This window comes from Danio aesculapii, chromosome 18, assembly GCF_903798145.1.
Source record: "Danio aesculapii chromosome 18, fDanAes4.1, whole genome shotgun sequence".
NCBI lineage: Eukaryota > Metazoa > Chordata > Actinopteri > Cypriniformes > Danionidae > Danio > Danio aesculapii.
In genome coordinates, this window is record NC_079452.1 from 50,257,678 (window position 1) to 50,266,162 (window position 8,485).

At 33.2% G+C, this 8,485-nt stretch overlaps 1 protein-coding gene across 2 annotated transcripts in view; it reads left to right on the forward strand.

Annotated features, from left to right (window-relative positions):
* Positions 1–7,656: 7,656 nt before the first annotated feature.
* mctp2a (multiple C2 domains, transmembrane 2a) overlaps positions 7,657–8,485 on the forward strand; it is an 89,211-nt gene continuing 88,382 nt past the window's right edge. For both annotated transcript variants that reach the window (XM_056478395.1, XM_056478396.1), the window contains exon 1: positions 7,657–7,766. The gene's annotated coding sequence lies outside the window, so the exon portion shown is untranslated. The remainder of the gene's footprint in view (positions 7,767–8,485) is intronic.

Below are 8,485 nucleotides of genomic sequence, written 5' to 3' on the forward strand. Positions count from 1 at the left end.
TCTGTTTGTAAATTAAAGATTTGAGCCAAACCTTTTTTTTTTCTTTTCTTTTTTGTTATGTAAATAGCAACTTTAATATATATCACTTTGGTGTAAGTACGTATGTATTGTACCTTCACCAGATTCAAGAAAAAAAGTATATTTTTGTGGATTACTGCCAAGTTTACAAGGCGAGATCCTTATTAAGTAGAGTATTCACTGGTTAATATTTACTATTTTGTTAACTATACTGTACTTTCTTCAAATCTGACTATTATTGGTAATAATCAAAGTGTTTTCTGTTTTCAAGAAGGTCATTTCTTTATTTTTTTCTTTTGTTTTGGGTCGTTTACCCTTTAATGGTGGTGAATGTCTGTCCATAAGAAATTGTAACAACAGAGCTCTAGGGTTTAAGCTCGACTGTCTTTATTTTGTTGTTTTGTAAAACGACACTCGTCATGCTAAGAAAAAACGATTGCATTTCTTACAACTGTTTTGTGAGGGATTAGCCTTCAGCTGCTGAATACACTGCCTACTTTAACCCATCACGGCTTAGATGCACTATTCATTGAAACTCACCGACATTCCCTCGGTTTGTATAGAAAGCTCGTTTTCGTTGAAACCCCCTTGCTAAATTCATTTCAACCGAATCCCTCGGATATTGTAAATACCATAACTTTAAGTAACTCGAATACATACTATGTACAGAACGCCTTTGCGGTTATTTTGTGAATTGGCTCATCTATGGATTTCCTAATGTTAAAGGAGACACCTTAAGGAGGCGATGTTCTGTATTGCTGGACAAGAGGGAGCGCTGTAGCTCTCTCCACCGTTGCGTTTGGCTCTATGTGTGCATATCCCTTCATGTGTGGCTGTTTGTTTGTGCGGCACAAGCGTCTGGTAGCAGTGGCCTCCAGCTTGCATCACACCTCACTGCCCCTCAGGTGGCGAAACGTCAGGGGATTCAGCAGCTAAAGATGGAAATACTGAACAATGCAAACAAACTTGGACATGATCTCTCTACTGGATTGCACACACACTCAAAAAGTTTGTATGTTCGAGTTTGCCATTGAAGGCTCTCCTCTTTAGATATGTTATGTATTCGGTTGGCGTGTGCACATTACCTCCCTGCCCTCTTGAGCACCACAGCAACTGGCAATAAGCTGATGTTAATCTATGCAGTCCCCAACCCACACATAGCCAGGAACACGAAGCATTCACTTTGATAGTGGAATCCTTGATATATAAAAGATAAATAAATTGAGAGAAAAAAAAAAAGATTAAATAAAGTCATGCATATTATATTATCATATAAGCCCATTAATCACACAATGTTGCCTAGTTCATGAATAAAGTGCTCTTTTTTTGAGCAGGTGTGAAAATGACTGTTAACCCTTTTGTCCTTAAGTGCTTGCGTTGCGTATTACAGAGATAGTTCAGACAAAAATATCAGTTCTGTTATTGATCGTCATTAAATATTAATTTTATTGGAATTGAGGCGAAGTGTACCACACTTTTTTTGTAAATTAGTCCGCAATTGAACCCTCGGCCTTTCAAATTGTGCTCCATTTGATTGAATCTGGCTATTCGTTACGCCCGATCTCACAAGAAATGCAACTATTTTACATATGTGATAATTTTTAAATAGAGGTTACTCTATATCCCGTACTATGAGATTATCATGAGATTGCATTGGTTTGTTCGTTTCGTCCACCCCTACAACCATTATTATCAGGAGATGAGCAAATCATACTAAAATGTACGAATGATATCATACAAATTCATATGAATTAGCTGCTAAATCAAAACATTAAGAATTGGCATGAGATTGCTTTGGTTTGTTCTACCTTATTCTGCGATGCGGAAGTGAGCTCGTTTATGCAGTTGCCTATGGGAGAAATTACTAGAAATAATGGCAGAAAATGGGTAAACTACTTGCTCTACAAGCAAGTGTCTGCATGACTATACAGTCAAATCAGAATATTATAATAGGAAAATATCAGTTTGCAACAATCAACCTGCATAACGATCTGTTTTTAACGTCTAAAAAAAGAATGGAAGTGAATGGGACCGGAAGTCTCGAGCTAAAAAGTTTTAAATGGCTGCGCCTGCTGGTACTTGAAGAGTAATGGCGAGTAGTTGTAGCCTATTGTTTACGAGAAATAGTTTTTCTTGTTTCATCTCAGATTCTTTTCCTATTGTGTAAAGTATACTTCATTTATTTTATTTTTTATTGAATACAAAAACATTTAAAGTGTACGCAATTTGATAGCATCTGCTAACCCTGGCACTGCGCATTAGAAAGGATCGTCCTTGTCCAGCTTCTGCACTTTTTTCTCTTCACAAGTTATAACATCAAAGACTATCATTAGCTATGTTTCCATCCAAAGATGTGAATTAAATTTATGCGCAAAACTGAAATATCACATAAAAGACATGCGAATAAAGCAGCGTTTCCATCCAACGAGTCAAAGAGAACAAAATCGTCACTTCCTGATTAACTGGCGCCAAATATCAACAGTAAAAACTGAATTTGCTGCAATAGGAGAAGCTGCGTCAATCTTTTCTTCATTTAATAAATGACTTGCGCCTCAGAAGACAAAAATGCCGACATGCCATGAACTTATGGTGGCATTTGAAGGCATGAGACGCGGAGTGCAGACACTGTTGATTCTGGAGGTAACTAATAATATAAAAACACTAATACTGAAATGGTTACAGCATTTTAGAATGGCCAAAACAACAATATTTCCAATTTTTTACAATGTGATCAGCCTGCTGGTTTGTCCATTCACACACTTTTTTTATCATCACATGACTTTTTTATGGAATTAGAATTTTATGGAATTTATGGCGCTTACTGGAATTTGTTCGGTAAAAGTGTTTCCATCGTAGTTTATGCGCATCTTTTCTTATCGAATGAGAAGTTTATTCTACTCAGCTTTGCGCATACATTTTTATGCACATTTTCAAAACGTATGCGCATCTTGGCGTTTCTATCAACCGTTATTTTATGCACAATTCCAAAATGCACATAAAAATAGGTGGATGGAAACATAGCTAATGTAATAGTTTAAAATAGAGTTGTTTTTGTTTGGTCTCTTTTGATTTTTTTTTTTTTTTATTATTATTATTTTTTTTTACCTTGAAATAACACTGTTGACACATTGTGGACAAAATAAGTAGTGCAAAAAAGAATTCAAAGTTCCGCCCTAAAACTGCCAAAATCACCTTTCACAAACACTGGCCACCATGCCAATGACAATGTGATACATTAGTCTACCTTTATTCACTCACAAATATATTATAAAAACTTTTTTTGTGTGTGTAATTATATCTAATGGTGTCCTGAACCAAATTCCACTGATGTTTTCTGAAGCCATTCATCAAAACTGGCTTTAAACAAACCGAAGATGACAGAATTCAAATGTTTTGGTTGAACTATCACTTAATAAAGTTATAAAGGCACACCGACTAAATACGACAACCACAAGAGCCATGCAAACACTTCTTTAGGTATAGCTTTAGATTAAATCTCAGATGTACGAGCTTTGTTGCCTCAGCCTAATTGAAACGCTCGCAAATCCATTAGAAAGTTTCACGACGTCTGTCAAAAATCATGCAGAGTTGATCGCAATCAAAGCTTTTCAGGGTAGACAAGCAATAATGCCAGCCCAGTGTTATGAAAGCACTGCGGATTTAAAAAAAAAAAAAATACATGCAGGATTTTCATACTGCAACAAATGCACACGCAAACACTCGACATTAGTGCTTGATTAGGAATCAGGGAGTTTCTCTGCTACATGCACAATTAGAGCCTTATTCCAAAGAGTTGCTGGTGCTCGGAAACAAATCAAATACGAAATCATTCATCGCATTTTGACTCCATCAAAACAAAATCAGCCTCGCTTCAGGGGTCCCAACACAAAACGCACACGGGAAATACATAAGAGATCTGAATTGCGGAGGCCGTTCTTTTGGTGTGTAAAGAGGAAACAATTGTTTGTCGCGTACTTTCTTCACTTTGCTGTGCAAGAGTACACTGCTTTGCTTTATGGCTTTTCTAAATCAGAATTATGTATTTGGTAATTGTTTGTAGTTACTAGTTCACTTCAAGAAGCTGTTTGCGGTTTGGACGCTCAAACCGTTTGGCGGCACAAGCTGGACTTTGTTGCCATAAATGAAACGAGATGTTTCGAAAAAGAAGAAGAAAAAAGACAACAACAAAAACAACAACAACAACAAAAAAAAGAGTAAAACGTGAGAGAGACCTTTAAGTTAATCTGCATTATATTTCCCTTGAATGTGTTGTTTTATCTTCATTATACAATAAATATTCTAGTGAACTTTTTATTGAATGACTTAAGATATTATGCTAGAGATTGTTGTACAAATTTGTATTCTGCATTCACTAAAGTAAAGATATTGGCTTTTATTGTGTAACATAGGTTCTCTCGCTTATTCTGTGCAAACTGAAGTGAACAATTCTCTGAATCTGAGTAGACTTTGTCCACATGTGAAGTCCCAAACATTAGAATCTGTCCGCTTTATTAAAAACCTCATTGTACCCTCAAGTGCTCACTCTATGTGCCTTCATATATATACTGCATCTCTGAGAAACACACAGTCATGGAACTGCAGAGCATTGATGTTTTGCCCACAATACACTTTAGGTTTGAATTATTTACTATATTTTCTTCTTTCTAAACACACGGGGCAGAATATGGACAAACAAGTGACTTTTACATAGTTCCGGAAGTAAGTTCACCAACAAATTTCCAAGATAGGAATAAAAAACGTCATTTTAAACGTATTTAAAAAAAGAAAAATGACCTCACATATGGGAATAAACTTTCTCAATATTACAATAAAGGTTTAGTCAAACTATGGAACACTTTCACTCTTGTTTATCACATCCAAAAGAGTTACACATACAGAATGTTTACATTTCCATTACATTTTACATTGATTATATGTATATATATATATATATATATATATATATATATATATATATATATATATATATATATATATATATATATATATATATATATATATATATATACATATATATATATATATATATATATATATACATATATATACATATATATATATACATATATATACATATATATATATATATATATATATATATATATATATATATATATATATATATATATATACATATATATATATATATATATATATATATATATATTTTTTTTTTTTTACATTGAAATTATTTATTACTCAACTCATGTAAAATAAATATGTCTTTATACCCATTAATTAATCATTAATGAAACAAAAATAGGCCTACTATATAAAAACAGAGATATTTTGAAATATTATTTAATGAAAAATAAGTTTTACAAATGTAATTTATTATTGTGATTCAACCCTAACTTTTAAGCATTATTACTTCAGTCTCACACCCTAATATGTTGATATCCTCTATCATGATTATTATTGGTGATAATGGTTCTTATTATCAATGCTGAAAATATATTTTCTGCCTTTTACAATCACAATTTCTACACTGAAAAAAAAAAAACTATTCAAAGATGATTCCTTGGATTTACTCATTTTTTTAAGTTAAGTGGTTGTAAACAATTTATTTTGGCTGAATTTAAACAAAAAAATTAAGTTGAACATTATTAAATTGAATTTGTTTGTTTAAATTCAACACAAATAAATTGTTTGCAACAGTTTTGCATGCAACACTTTTTATAGTGTATTTTCAGGATTTTTTTTCAGGAGAATTATTTTATAACAATATAAAGTTTAATAGAAATATATTAATATATTTTTTCCATCAAAATTTTCTTTTATTTTAAATTATGTGTACAGAAAATAACATGCCGTAGACCATCAGCATGTAGCAGTGTGCATAGAAATGCATGTAATAACCAAAATACGGGTTGTTAAATGATAATATTAATGCCAACACAAACAACAACAATAGTAACAATAAGAAGGAAAAACTGAAGAATAAATGACAAAGACATACTAAAATAAATTACATACATACACATAAAACAAATTTCCAAACCAAAAATGCAATAAACCAAATCTGTATTTAAGGTTAAGTAAGGGTAAAACTAAGCCAGTTCGAAATAAATAAATAAATAAATAAATAAGAGAATAGTAATGGACAAATAGATTAAGATATTGCTGAAAGAGGTATATGACATTGAAGAAAAGTTATTAGAAGCCCAAACAGAGAACCTTAAACAATTACTATCAAGAAAAAAAAACATATTATAATAATAATAAAGAAAACAACATTAAAAAACTATGGGACCTGGAACCAAAAGTTTATGCTTTTTGATGTCTCCTTGCTTCCAATTAATAAACCTTTAAGTTTTTCTGACGTTTGTGCCCAAAGTCCGACGGGTTTCTCTATTGCACCATGGATGCGAGTTGTGGACATTTGCAGATATACAATATCAATAAAAGTTAGAATCCAATGATGGTAATTAGAAGAATGTGAAGGCTTCCATTTTGTTGCAACTATTTTCTTGGCTGCTGTTAAGCCAGCTAAAAACACTGGCTTCTAAATTTTGTTAATCTGGATATAAGAAAAATTATTTAAAATGAATTAGAGGGGGCGAGAGGGACTGAAATGTTTTGTATTGAGGACAAATTTTGCTTAACCATATTCCAAAAATAACCAAGCCCAGGACAGTCCCAAATCACGTGAAAGAACGTTCCAGTTTCACCTGTATGACAGAGAGTGCATTTAGGATCAGGTTTAAACTTCATGCTATAAAGTTTGCGTGGAGTAATATGTCCTATGGATGAAATTTAAATGAATCTGTTGGATGATCCGGATTCCTAGATGCAAGCATTACCATTGCCCAAACTTCGTCCCAGACCCAGTCAAAGCTGGGAGAACGTTCTGAAATATCTGCTCTTCAAGAAGAGTCTAATGACAGAAGGAGGTACGTTTTTTTTTAAAAATGTATACATTTTAATGGACATAAATATATAAAATAAATAAATGTCTGAACATTAATTTGATGTGTTAATGCATAACAGTATTCAATAATAGTAATAATAATGATGTTTTTAGAACTTTTGAATGGTAATATTTCACAGTGAAAAACATATAAAGCGTTTTTCAACGGGTGATGATAATACAGTTTAATTTCAAATCGACGTGCATGTAATAATCAGCATTACCATAAAATAAACATAGACCATATTTCACAATATTAGTTCAATTGCATTTAATAACAATTATTTGTTGGGCACCAAAATTATGCATATGAAAGTAGCAGTTATGTTTCAATAACCAAGCTTGTCCAAAACGTCCGTCACGACTTGCATTAATGCAATATGAAAAGTCGCCAGCAGATGGCACTAATTATACATGTGCACCAAATAAACGGGTGTACGTTACAGGCTGTGCGACGCATGAGGTGCTGATTCAGTCTCAAAAACTTTACTTCAGATAATATTCTAAGGCAGTCCGACAACCGAACAAATGATAATTCAGCTTAGACGTGTTAACTGGTATTATAATGTGTCTAAAAAGCAAACTTGTGTCTAAAAAACGGTGTTCACCGCTAGACCACAAGCGAAATACCGAAACTCCACTAACTGTTGTAAAACTAGTCCTCATCATCACCCCGCCCTGCACACACAAACCGGTCAAAGCAGAAAGATCTCCACAAACACAAGCACTGCTTCTTACAGGTGGATGTGAACGTTTCTTTCTGTTTTTACTCATGTTTTCCACCATGAGACACGGACAGTGATTTATCAGGAAACAGGTAAGAGCATGTCTACTCACTTGCTGTCAAGTTGTAAAATAAACTGTTGTGAGCTAACGATTACTTGCAAAACACCTCAGCTTCAAATCTCGTTTCTACTGTAAATTGGTAATAAATTGATGAAGCTGTACCTTTCGTGTTTATGAATTTAGTCAATTTCTGAATGTGTTGCTCACAGCAAATATACAAACTCAACCTTTAATTTGCCAAGTTTGTTAAAGCATTCAGTTTTACACAAATGTGGAAACCTGTTTAACACGCCTCTCTAAACAATTTGTACGCCCGTTTAACATTGTTTAGTAGTATTAGTGACCTAACATCAATTTGCAGTTATATCTGTTGATGAAATGTGAGTAAAATACTTTTAAATCAGGTGTCTTTAAGACACAAAATTTATTGATTTGGTTCCAAATGGCTTCATGAAATATATATATATATATATATATATATATATATATATATATATATATATATATATATATATATGTTTTTTTTTTCTTTCATTCATTTTCTTTTCGGCTTAGTCCCTTTATTAAAGCAGGGTCACCACAGCAGAGTGAACCGCCAACTTATCCAGCACATGTTTTACGCAGCAGATGCCCTTCAAGCCACAACCTATCTCTGGGAACCATCCATACACACTCATTCACACTACGGACAATTTAGCCTACCCAATTCACTTGTACCGCATGTCTTTGGACTGTGGGGGAATCCGGAGC